Source organism: Narcine bancroftii, chromosome 10, assembly GCF_036971445.1.
Source record: "Narcine bancroftii isolate sNarBan1 chromosome 10, sNarBan1.hap1, whole genome shotgun sequence".
NCBI lineage: Eukaryota > Metazoa > Chordata > Chondrichthyes > Torpediniformes > Narcinidae > Narcine > Narcine bancroftii.
Window position 1 is genome coordinate 8596389 of NC_091478.1, and position 14082 is coordinate 8610470.

General features: G+C 39.5%; 1 protein-coding gene across 9 annotated transcripts in view; it reads left to right on the top strand.

Annotated features, from left to right (window-relative positions):
* The window catches only part of LOC138744119 (C-terminal-binding protein 2), a 202761-nt gene that overhangs the window by 120963 nt on the left and 67716 nt on the right, over window positions 1-14082 (top strand). The gene's annotated exons all lie outside the window — the stretch shown is intronic.

A 14082-nucleotide genomic window follows, 5' to 3' on the forward strand; every position in this document is an offset into this window, starting at 1 on the left:
AGTTTACAACATTCATTGTCTGCAAAAGTGCTGGAGGAGCTCAGCATTTCAGGCTGAGCCATTCTTCAAGAATGCTAAGATCGGGAAAATGTTTGAAATAAGAATGGGGAGATGGTGTGGGGTGGAAGAGGGAACATAGGTTTAGAGGTAATAGGTGAATGCCAATGGAAAGAGAAAGAAACAAAACCAGCTAAGAAGTGATGGGGGTGAGGCATTGGCCTGAGAAAGATGCTCTGTGATCAGAGGAAATATACTGCAGATGACAGGCAGGGGAAAGAGAACGAAAGAAGATAAAGGGATGAGGTAAAGCAGATGTGTGTGGTACTTTGGGAGGATGTGCTGAATAGTTCATTCCCCCTCGATTGGCTGTGATTGTTTTTGTGAGCTGAAAACTATTTAGCTACGTTGTACTCCGTCTCAATTATAAGCGATTGTGACAGGTCCATAATATACTTCACAGCCTTTATATCAAGAAATGTATCACTTTCTGAATTCAGTGCAACAAGTGCACTAGCCAACTGTGAATTGCACTCGCTGAATCTGTGATCTATCTCTCCAAGCACTGAATCAATAGTGTTGTAATACAGTTTCTGAAGTTTTCTTTTGTCATCATCCCTGTGCCCTGTAGTTCTCATAATGACATTATCATCCATAATCATGTTTCCTTTACATCTATGTTTGGTAATCGCGGGTTTCAGTGATGGGCTGGCAGCCATGGCCATGTCCTACACCTTATTAAAGTCCTCGTCACAACGGAGTTTCCGTACACAAGCTGTTGCATTAGCCACGATATTTAAACTTGTCATCAAGTCAGTGTCCTCTTTCTGTAGAAGCTTGCTTGGTGGGTCCAACAGGGCAAGAACGGTGTGCAATAACTTGCTTGTTCAGAAACACAATGCCTATAAACCAATAATTGTGAAATGCAGTATTGGCAAGTTTACTACACTCATCGTAATTTCCAATCACAAAAGCCCACATTCACAAAGGCATCCAGTGTCCGAGACTTCCGAGTGGTGCTAGACAGCCGACAGCAAAAACAAGATGTTGGATCAGCCTTGATACCGTATTCAAGCCAGTGTCGGTTGTGATACCAAGCAGAGATAAATGAACCCTTCCTACCACTGCAAATGCTGGCAGGGTACTGTTGGAAGACAATTTGGTTGGGTTGGTCAGTCCCGGGTTAATCTATGGCTATGGATTGTCTTCCACACCGAGCACTTACTTTAGCAGGTGCATCATGCTACTTGCAGAAAGAGGCTCTTTCTTTTCAGAGGTGGTCATGCTGGGCGCAAGTTCATTTGTTCCCTCTTCCATTGATGGTTCTGTAGGAGACCTTGAAGAAGCAGATAAGTCTAGCCATTTTCTTATCCATCTATTTCTGTTGTGTATGTGTCTTTAAGAATCAATTCACAATGGACGAATGGTAAGTGCACTTTATTCAAGTCTAAACATGGCACGCACACTGCTTGCAATCCTGACGCAACTTCTGTTATGACATTACATGTGCATTCATGTTCAACGCATTACCAACATAACTTTCTTTCTGTAGTCACGTGTGTGTAATTTTCTTATTTCTGTTTTATTTCATTTAGCGAAAAGGTTACTTTTAATATGATAAATAAAAAATAATTAATAAAAAGCAAAATTTTGCACCATGGGCTTGGCCTGCGAGTGGGTGGATGGGGGGGGGGGTACAATAACTCATTTGGAGGGGCATTGCCTGCGAATGCCCCCCGACACCAGCGATGGGTTGAAAGGAATGAAGCCAGAGGTTACCAGAAATTGGAGATCAATATTGATGCTGTTTGATCAGAAGCTGCCAAGACAGAATACAAGGTATTTTTCCTTCTCTTTTCCCAGCTCATCACCCACACCTTCCTTCCTCCAACTTCCCATCCCTTTCCCTTCCTTCCTTCCTATCACAGAGCATCTTTCTCAGCCCTCTGCACCCTCCACCCATCACCTCAGCTTCACTTTCCTTCCCCCTACCATTTGCATTCACCTATCACCTGTGCTAGGCTGTGCTCCTCTCCACCTCCTTCCCCTCCCCAACCTCCTTGTTGGGCATTTTCCTGATCTTGGCATTCCTGAAGAAGGGGCTCAGGCCTGAAACGCTGACTGCCTATTGCTTCCCATGACCTGATGAGTTACTCTAGCACATTTGTGTATTGTTTGTGTTGGGCTCTTGGAATTTTCACCAATACAGAGGACTTAAAAGATCTTCTAATGAAACCAGGACGATGGAATAGATTTCTTCTTTTTAAAAAAAAACAACCTCTTTCCATTTAGACTTCCCATGCATTACAGGTCAAAATTTCATATCAAGAGTCAATTATTGATACATTACTTGGATATTGCATTCCTTTTCCGACGTATAGTTAGATTTGAATTTAGCTCCACAAAGATTTTTAAATAAAAACCTATGCCCAGTGCTTGGATGTATTGTGTTATTTTGGCATTTATTTTTAGTGCATATCTGTTGCAGACTGTAGAATGATAGTTTAAAAATTTATGCCTAGGAATAGCACAGCAATTGATGCCTGTGGCCATTTTCATTGTCACACTTTTGTATTCTGGGTCTTTGGTGGAACAGTTCAGTTGGGTTTGTTCCAGGGAGTTGGGAGGTGTTTTGGACCAACAATTGTATGCCAAGAGTAAAGGACAGGGTATGGGTAGGGCTTGTAGAGAAATTGTCTTCTCAGACTGCAAGCATTTCCTCAAACAGAATCAACAGATAAATTGGTTAATAAATGGAATGAAATAAAATAAAATGTTGTCAGTGTCCTCTGTGACTTTTAAGGGTGGAAAAGGATTTTCCTTTAAAGTAGTGGTTTTCAAACTGCCCCCTAAACACACTTTCTACCTTAAGCAATCCCTATGCCATAAGTGCTCTGTGATTGGTAAGGGATTGCTTAAAGTGGAAGGGAAGATTGAGAACCATTGCTCTAACCCAAATGTTTCTGAAATACTTTGCTTGAGAAAAATTGTCATTGGCCCATTTCCTTTGAAGTTATGAAACCGTGCACATGACAAGTTATTTAGGTATGATTAAAACAGTGGTTTTTCAAACTTTTTTTTTCCACACATACCACCTTCACCAATCTCTTACCAATCACTGAGCACTTAGGGATTGCTTAAGGTAGAATGCAAGTTTGAGGGGAAGGGAGTTTGAAAATTACTGCTCTAAAGCATTAAAGGAAGTCCGAAGTTATAAGGAGATCGACATTGCCTTAAGGCGGGGTTCAGAACTGATAAATAAGTAGGAAATTGAAAGTTTTAAAGGACAATCAGATTGGAAGGCAGATACCTGTTTAAAGATTGGGAATACTGAGGTTGGTGGTAGTGTCAGAGTGAATGGGAAGGATCAAGGGATGTTAGCGAGTCATTTGCTCACCTTGTTGGTTGGTGCTCTAGGAATAAGACTATATTGTTCTAGGGGTGCCCAGCGATGAGTGTCATCTGAACAACATTGGTCTGCATTTCCCTGTGTCCTAATGGAAATAATGTCAAGATCACAAGACTGATTGACAACAGGGTGTGCTTGATTCAAATTTGTAATTGGTGCAATGCGACCCTAAAATGGTTAAAGATACATTCTGTTCCCAATTAAAATGTTTTTTTACTTGTATTTCACTAAAGTAGTCTGTAGGAATTGATCTAAGATGTTTGTGAGTGATATTTGTTTTGGGTAATCAGGTTTTCCTATTGCTATTTCTTGAGTTGTGTTGTCCCTGGAAAACATTTTCTTATGGAATCAAAAATAGCAGAATAGCAGTAGCAGTGCTTCTGCATCACAGTCAAATGAAAACTTTAAAATTTTTGTCCAATAAGAATGCAGCTTCCCAATTTGCTCAATAGTTTTTGTTTATTCAACCACTTGCTACATCAATTATATCTAATTTTGCCATTGACAAGACAGTGAAATAATCTGCCTGCTCGTAAACTAAAATTAAAATGGTGTGACAATCAGGTTGTTTCAAGAAGTCATTTACCAAAGCACCCATTTAATGGACCAAAGATGGTGCTCAGTCAGAGCGACTGGTTTAAGAAATTGATTAGATTCCTCAATCCAAGTATCATATGTGCACCTGATTTAGTAAGTGTGATGTGAAATGACTGCCTGTCATTTTTTGGCCTTGATTCAAAGTGAGAAGGCTTTGCCTTTATTCCTTGAAAAGGTTTGCCAGCGATCTGAAAAATTGGGCCAGCACTTAAGCAACATGCGTTTATCTGGAAAAGAAACAGTGTAAGGAAAAACGTTCTTCAGTTTGAATGTGTATTTTTTCAGTTAAATAGCACTAACTGAACAAAAATGTAATTGCAGCACTGTGGTACATGTAACAGTGTAATTAAACTGGTTTGACTCCTTGTTAGTAAGTCAGGACTAGCCAAATCTTTACAAGTGTGACAATCTTTGAATAACAGGCCAAAGCTATTTCAGTATTTTGCTATAAATTGAGGAGGCCAGCTGGCTAATAACATGAAAAAGTTCTTCCAAACGCCACCTACTGAGTTGCACATGTGGACCCCACCTGCAGAGTGGAATTCTATCTTTGCATTATCTGACTGCAGTTAGTATGGCAACAATTTCTGTATTTAATTCCTAATATGAATGTATTTTATCACCCTTTTGAGCAAGCATAAGGTACCAGACTGCTTTACCAAATGTGCTATGTATTCCGATACTTTCAGACATGTTCTGTGCTGTTGTCATTCAACATAATTTCTTCAAGACTGATGCTAAATGTGTTTTTAGAATCTGTCACAGTTTATAGGTAATAATCTAACAAATGAAAAACATATGGTTGTAAAGAGTCAAAGTTCTTATTAGAATGTCAGAAAGACTGGTAAAATGTGGGCTGTTCTGTCACAATTATTTAAATACCTGAACAATTTATATAATTGGGAGAATGTATAAATTCTTGCGTGAATTTTTATGAGACAAAAAATGAAATTAGCTTTAAGTTCTGAGAATTTTATTTTCAACTCCAACTTATGAAGTTCCTATGGCTCAAACAATTCCTGTAAATCTGAGATAACATCTTCACAAAGAATATAAAAGCATGATGATCTCAGGATTTTTTTAAGTGCAATCATGAAAATAGAGTTTAAAGCTCCTTCACAGTAGAAAGAATATGGAAGAATGGCAAAACCATTCTTATATATATATATATATATGATTGGAACAGAGAATCATTATGTGTCATTTATTAATGCATTGATAATTTAACAGAATAGGATAATGATTCTGTAATTCATGATACCACGGACACAACATAAGGGAAGCAAATCAAACTGCAGAAACTACAGGCAAGATTTTTGCCCAAATCCCCCAGATCAGACTTGTCACTATCTCAGAAAGGAATCTCCTAGAGGCGCAGTGCAGCTTTCAGTGAGAATGGAGTACAGTGGGCATGATATTTGCCGTGAGACAAGTTCAGGAGAAGTGCATCGAACAGATCAAGCCTCTTTACTCTGTCTTCATTGACCTGACAAAGGCATTTGATACTGTAAACAGGGAGGCTCTCTGGATTATCCTGAGATGTTACGGATGCCCAAGGAAATTCGTTAAAATGATTCAGCTGCTCTATGATGGAATGATAGGACAGGTCCTCTGCAGTGGTGATACATCAGCTGCATTTGCCATTTCTAATGGGGTGAAGCAGGGTTGTGCACAAGCCCCATTCTTGTTCAATCTGTTCTTCACTTGCAGGTTGTCACATGCTGTCCAAGGTCTGGAGGAGTACCGACTGGAGAACTCTTTGTCCTTCAGCACTTGAACACATGGACGAAGTGCCTCTACAGTCATTCAAGAAACACCTTTTTCTCATGACTGTGCACTCTTGGCACACAAAGATAGCGATCAACAGTTAATGCTGAACAAATTCTCAGATCCTGCTAGGCTTTTTGGCCTGACCATCTACCTGAACAAAACTGAAGTATTCCAACACCATAGAATGAAAAATAACTATTGACAACTATAAACAGCTTCAAATACTTGGGGAGCATCATCTTGAGTGATGGGTCTTTGGACAAGGAAATTGACTCCAGGATCAGCAAGGCCAGGCAAGCTCCGGGGAGTCTGCGTGCCAGAGTGCTCAATCAACAGAGCGACTTCATCTCCACAAACTGAAAGACTACAGAGCTGTGGTCATCCCTTCTCTCCTATATGGGTATGAGACCTGGACTCTATACCAACGTCACATCAAACAGCAGGAGAAACTCCACATGCGTGCCATCCATTCCATCCTTGGCATCCATTGGCAAGACCTTGTCTCCAACCTGGAGGTCTTGGTCGTGCGAAGTGCACTAGCATTGAGTCCCTGATCATTAGAGCCCAGATGCGGTGGGTGGGGCACGTCATCAAAATGGACAAACACCATGTACCTCTCCAGTTGCTCTATAGTGAACTGAAGTCCGGAAGGAGCCCTCCAGGTGGTCTACACAAGCGTTATAAAGATGCTGCGAAGTAAACCCTTACACGACTGTGGCATCCAGCCAAGAGAACTAGAAGCTCTGGCTGCTGACGGATGCCGTTGGCGAGCCCTGTACTATGAACCCTACACCAGTTTTGAAGACAGGCGCTGCCAAAAACTGATGGAAAACCATGAATGGCATCACAAAGCAGCAGCCACGATAATTACAAAAATAGAATTTCATTGCCCCCATTGTGCTGGACTTTGCGCTTCCAGTCTGGGACTGGAAAGTCACCTTCGTGTTCACAGATGAACTGCAGAACAACGTGTCTTCTTCAAACTGAAGGACGACCAATGTTATTAATATTGTTGAATCGTTCTTTTAGGGGGAGAATGTTCAGCCTTTGGGGTTCTATCATTCAATTAGATTGATGCTTTTTAAAAAAAAATTGGGCTCATTTTCTGATGCGCTTACGTAAGTGTAATCTATTAACGTTGATCTCAACAGATTTAGCATCCTCTACCACTTGGTGAAGTGAGTACATATTTTTAATCATGTGGAAAAAGTGCTTGTTGATTTTAATTTCTAACATTTTATGGTTAAGCACCTATTCTGGAGGATTCCCTTTTCTTACTTAACCTTGATTTTAGTGGAATAGTAAGAACTGAGAAGAAACTTATGGGGTCAGCTGTGATTTTGTTAAATAGCAAAAAATTTGGCACACTCCTATTTTTTGTTCTTAATGTGCATCTCTAAATCCGCAAAACCAAAGGAAACACAGTCCTTGTGTGTTGGTCTGTGCTCCAAATTGATCTCTTTCCCTCCATTTGTTGTTGAATTAAATCTGTGCTATATCATTACGACAGTAACTATACTGTTTTGTTTCAAGATAAATGTCATGGACAATCATACAATACAAGCATTGACTCATGAAGTCTGTATCGACTATCAAGCACCAGTTTTACACTATTATGTACCTAATCCAATTTTATTCTCCCTATTTCCCAGTCAAGAACCCACTCCCTTTCCATCCTCCCCAATTCAACTTCTCATATATTCACAAGGGCAATTTACTTACCAGCTTGTTACAAATAGCTTTAAAAAATCTAAATCTAAATGTTATGTTGTATGCGCTGAGATAAATCTCCAATCTCCTCTTCATCTGTCACTGTTACACATGTGGGAACTGGAGATAGATGGCTTAAATCCTAACGAATGACAAAGAGAAATAATCCCAATTGGGCAAAGTCCTTACACATCTAACTTTGCTTCTGAAATATATGGGCATACTTTGTGTGTTTCTGTAACATCTCTGAGATGATTTACCATGTACAGTAACATGACTAGTTGGCTGTCTATAATGTGGCACTGATAGCATCTGTATCAGTGAGGGTGTGCAATCAAATGTATAGAATCAGGATTTATAATTCTTTTGCTTCTGGTTTTTGATTCTCGTATTGAACTTGCTACCATCTGTTTAGATTTTTGCTGTATTGGTACAATGCAGTCTCTGGAGCATCTCACTTCAGGTTGAGGGGCATATTGGTGGGTGTGGTAGATAGGGACAGTCCTGCCATCTGCCCGTGACACTGCATTGCCGACATTGTTAACAACACATCCAAGATCCTGGATTTCCCCACCCACTCTGCTGATAGGCCGTGGAAAGACAAGAGGTTAGAAATAAAAGTGGGGGAGGGGGCATGAAGAGAGTTGGTTGAGAGGAACAGAAATAAGGAAAAAAATCTGAAGAGTTACCAACAACCTTCAAATTCCTATTTGGAATTAACTAGTGTGTGAAATGAAATTGAGTAAATCAAAACTGCAAGAAAAACCATCAGGCAATGTAAAACAAAAATCAAATGGTGAATTAAAATCATAACTTTAAAAAGCACATTCAGCGTGTCTGGCTTCTAAGTGTTTTTTTTTAGGCTGGCTCACATGATTTTTCAAGGGGTTGGAATAAATTGCGATTAGTTAAAAGCTTCAGCAGAGTGCAGCGCGAGTGCTGTGGAGTTTACAGTGGTGTGAAGGTGACTGTATCCGTGTTAGGGGAGCCTGGACCTTTCCTCAGAGCTCAGGACAAAAGCCTTTTCTTTCCATTTGTGTTCAAAGAGACATTTGTCTCGAGATGTTGCAGCTGTGGGGAGGGGGACTGCTTGATCGAAGACATCCCTTGTAGTTGTACTGACGGAGGCTACGAACTAGACCCTGAACACTGAGTGTCTGCTTGTTGTGCTTTTTTAATTACTTGGTTTTTTTTCTTCTTCTGCTACCATGTACCATGTGTGAATCTTATCAATGTATTAATGTGAAGAATGTGGAAGCAACATTTTCCAGGCAAGGAAAACTTCCTGTTTCTTTTTTCTTTGTTTAATAATTGTGCACCATCTTTTCAAACTGTAAATGTTTGGTTTATTCTAGTGGATTAATCCTTCCATTTGAGTGTAAGAGTGTGTGTGTTTGATGAAAGTCACTAGTCTGTTTATGCGCACTTCATATGCTGCAGTTTAACACATTTAAACCATCTAAGCTCTGTTGTGGTGCATGCAATGGAGATTAATGAGAATTAGAGAAATGGCTTCCCTTTTGTTTTTCTGTGAGATCGTACCAGGGACATTACAGTAATACAAAGGCTGCTATTTAGCAAGGAGTAATCTCTAATTTACTTGGCAGGGTGGCATTGGAATAGGATATGACTGGGTGGCAAAGAGCAAGAGACGTGAGCAAGGACAAGCGGTCTTTGTGCATCAGCGGTAAAACAAAGACACTTTATACAGTGTGCTCCATGCAACAAGCTGTTCAGCTTTTCATTTGAGGGGGAGGTGGAGTTCTCTGCGTTGTAGACAGTGCAAACTCAGAGCCCTCCTCGGAATAAAATACAACCTGGTTCCCCAGTAAAATAACTAAAATTAAGACCTACATTTGTGACTAAAGATGTACGATTGAAGGGGAAAGTGATCCTTGGGTCAAATTGCAAAACTGTGCTGTACCCCAGAAATCCCAACATATAACCTTAAACTTCCCTAAACTTCTAATTTTGGAGCAGCTGGTCTGGAACTAATTTTTTTAAACGCATAACCCAAAGCAATCCCGAAACATTACAGACTATTGATAGAGACTCAGTTTTGTCCCTCTTATTCAAGCCTCTCAAAACAAACACCTTGAAAAGGTGTAATAAGGACAGGGCAGCTCCTAACACATTCCTGATGTGTCTATTATTGACCCTGAAGCAGATTGCACCCTTTCACTGCACAACATTGCAAAGCTGAGTGGAGATCTTTAGCCATTCCCATGGCATGAGTTCAGAAACTCTGAATTTACAATTTATTTCCTGGCCATGAGCTTGAGTTCCAAGATGCTGTGGAATTGAAATGTACTGAGTTGAAGTGATATTTGACCCTTTAACCTATTAAATAATTATGAGCGTCAAGACCAGAATACAGTGGCTTGCATTAAATGGTTAAAATTATTAGCAACATGAATTTGGCTACATAATAGATGTTTGTCGCCTCATTCTTTTTGAGGACAGAGCACCTAAGTTTTGCAGCATCCGGCTCAGACTGCTGTGTGCGTTTTCTTTCAAGAAGATGGGGAAAAATTATGTTTGCTCAGTCGACAGTAGATTACCCTTGTCATGTCAGTTGTGGATTTGCATGTGTAGTCCACTAGCTGGGCTCTCTGCAAAGGTCAGCAGCGTATGGAGAAAGTTAATGTTTGTAAATAAAAAGGAAATGGGGAAAAAATGCAGTGTCATTCATATTCTTTATAATTCAAGTTCTGCTGTGGTAAAATGTGCCTTCCTTATTTGATAGACAAATTCCTAATACCAGACAGAAGCCAGATTGGATAATGGTTAATCATTGATTTTGCAACCATGTTTAATAACGTCTGGTAATTTAAGAGTAGGTTATTTGTGAAGGCCAGTCTTTAAATTAGTCCTTTCTGTGCGCCATTGGTGAGAAACGTGTTCAGATCATTATAAACTTTTACACTGATAGATTTATGAGGATTCAGGAGTTTCTAGTTTGACTTTTCTTGTTGGCCCTGATAAAGCATTCATCGTTCATTTGATATGAGCAGCCCCCTTTCTTCCACCCCTTGCACTCTCAATTCAGTTGAATATCATTAATCGCTCTCTCTGTTTATGTTGCAATAATAAAATAGGACAGTGCCCAAGGCACTCTAAAAGAACTGGACCAACAACAAAGGCATTTGATGGAAATATTTCCAAAATTTAAAAAGTGGAAAATGAATGTTAACTAGAAATCATATACTGTTGGAGTTTTTGAAGAGGATCAGGGAAAAGGTCAAGGCCTGCCCTTTACAAAATGGCAGATTTCCAGCACAAACTGAGGTGGTGTCATTATAGAGATTAAGAAGAATGGGCAAGTATCGCATCTTTTCTGGAAATAACTTCACAGTTAGTTAACCTTTTACTGCTGTTGGAGGAATTATCATCCATTAGATAACTGGCCTTGGAAATATATTTTGGGAGGAAGAAAAAAAAATTTCAGATTGAAATAATTGATTATCTAAATAACGTGATATTGACAGTGGCATAAATGCAATCTTTGCTGTATTATTCATGTCTTCATGCAATACATTTTCATTGCCAATCTTGATTGCAGCTGTCACAGTCATTCGTAAGTTAAAATGGTATTTAGCACGATGAAGAAAAATGACATGTGCAGCGGCAGAATTTTAAATGATTATTGTGGATGCAGGGTGACTGAATAGTTTGGATAGTCATAGTACGAACAGATGTTCTGCCAACCTGCTGTCTCTGCACTCCCCTTGCCAGTTCCTCATCTTTGGGGAGTTCCAGTTGATGGAAAAGAATGCTGCATTGGCTTGGGAATGCCTCTGAACTGCATTTTTTTGACTTGGGTCAGTGGGATATTTATTGGTTTTCATTCTTCCTGTTGGAAAGTCGATGACTATTAACCCATTGAACTTTGCAAGCAGTTCTTCGACGGAATGCCCAATAGTAACAGGCCTACTGCCTCCTCAACCTTGTTGGATGCATTTTGCCAGTTTATCATTTGGATTAAACATTTCAGGGAGAATGCCATCGGACAAGAATCCTGGGTGCCTGTTCTTCAAATCAAAGGGACATTCACAACCTTGTTGTCTTTGCTGGGACAGGCAGAATAATCCAAAGGAAAATAGGAGAATGTGTTAAGTTTGGACTATATTGCATGTTCTGCAGCTTTGACTGCGTGATGTTTCCTTTATTGTCCTATTGTAATGATCAGGTTTGCAATTTGCACATATTATTTCCCAACTATTCAGCAAATAGCCAAGGAAACCAAGTTAATGGTGCAGTGATCATTCCTGTTCATATTTTCTAATTTTAAGGCCGATAGGTTTAAATTTGCAGCAGAAAATTGTTTTTGATAACCCTGACTTCTCTCCAGTCAGCATGTTAGTGGAGGTTGAAACTGACCTTCAAGCTTGCATTCTGTTGTGAGGTTCTTGTATTCTTGTGTTGATTTATAGGCTTTCAGTCTCTTCAGCTGTTTGATCAGCTTTTGTATTTAATATTTTCTGGTAAGGCAGAGTGCGTTGGTTTTCCAGCTTCTCACCCCTGTATGTAACAGTGCTAAAGAATGTAAACATCAGTTCCAGCCTTGGCTCTTTAAGCTTTACTGATGTAGTAGATATTAGTAAGTGTCATGGTATAATATTGTTAAGATGTTGTTTTAGTGTCTGGAAGCCCTGGTGAGGATTTTTTAAACTCATTTTAGAACACCAGAATAAAGTGATAGCAGAGACTCAGCATGAAGTGTTGCTACCAGAGGGGGAATTGTACCGTGTAGAACTCTATTGGATTTGGTTCACTGGTGTCTGATTTCTGCTGCATTTGCTATATGATTTTAGGATCAGATATTAGCTTGTTTCCATTCCAAATAATTTAATTTTCCAAATGTGCCTGTTTGTGAACAGAAAGATGTAGTTTTCACAATGCACTGTACATTAATTAGCACTACACATTTTAACCTTGTACATTCTCCTCTCCCCACACCAGAGACTGAGCAATTCAAGCTGAAGTGAAATTTTCCACAGAGAACCAGTGTGTGGGAGGCTATTTAAAATTTCCCCTCCCCCATTCCCTTCCCCCACCATTAAATTTGTCATAATGTTCACAGCATCTTTATATGTACTTTCCCAGAAATAATTTTATCTCTGGCCCATGTTTCGGAGGCGTTCCCCTCCTTTTCTCCCCCTCCCCCTCAGTCTCCACAACCCTAGAATGTAATTACTGGCGTGAAACCGAGCTGGAAATTGATTGACTTGCCTTCATGAATATTTGATGGAATGAAACACTGCTCAGAGCTGTCCCCAGGCTCATTCAGAATATTTTTTTACCAATAGACTCTAGTAAAAATCAAACTTAACAAATATGAGTAAAATGTACCTGTTGTCTGCTGCTTTGAAACTGTTCTGATACCTGGTAAAGCAGCAGCAGCTCCAAGCATGGAGATCTTGTGCAGATGTTTGAAAATGTGCCCAGGCTGGGTTTTGCACTAAACCCATCTCAAAAAGTTTCCATCATTCTTCATCTTAATAGTACTTAGCTCAACCATTCTATCCAGATGTAATCCAAGCCAATCCAAGCATTTATTCTAAATGTATTGAAGTGCACACATTAAAAAAATGACTCCAGTAGACATTTCACATCCTCCCAACACCCCTCCCCATTTATAGTGGCACTTTGCTTTCCTGAATTAAAAGAAGCCAGTGATTGAACATGTCAAAAAGTTAAGTTTGCCTGTGTGGGTGCTGGTAAGTAACATTTCAACCTTTGCCTGTTTCCATTGGTCTGTGACCAGCTGAACTTCATTTGGGCCTTTCTGACCTTTCCACAGTCCAAAGGAAAACTTGGTTCTTAGTTTGCATTTTCAGCTCACACAGCTGGAGCGAAGAGTGTACATTCAAACCAGGGCCAGAATAGATGTAGTTTCGTGTTTCTGTATCTGTATGTGAGCAGCATCCAGATACAGTGATGCAATATGACTTTTTACATTGTGTATTTATTCTTGTGATAAGAGCAGTTGCATCTAAAAAAAGCTTTTAGAAGACTTTTCATGTTGAGATGCAGTGCATATTGAACTCAAATAGTTTTATTCAAAAGGGAAAGTATGATAATTTGGCGTGAATTATGCGTGAATTATTTCATGTATGTTATATCTTTTATTATTCAGCAAAATAAGGTGCTTGTGATCATTCGATCATGATTTCTGTGTAGAGCATCAACTGCCATATTAGTTTTAAAGATGATCATTTTCTACCATATCAGCATTGACTGACCATCCCACAGATAAATGCAATGCAGGTATACCCTGCTTTACCTGTATTTGCTTTTATGAAGAGACCTGAGTTCGCTACCTGAAAGAAATTTGAATAGATTTTCGCTTTTACAAAAATAGCCTTCAATAGTAGTGAATGGGTCTTCGCTTTATGCCGTTACAGCTTACAAAAGGTTTCATTGGAACACTCTACTTTCATAAAGCGGGGTAAAGCAAAGTGAATTAAAATGTACACTATAATTTTATTGGCAGCACAGATTTTTAGCGGTGGAAATGTGAAATTTTCCAAGTTGACTTTCATAGGTCCTGTTGATTACTTTTCATTGGTTTAAAAAAATGAGTCCTAATGATAGTC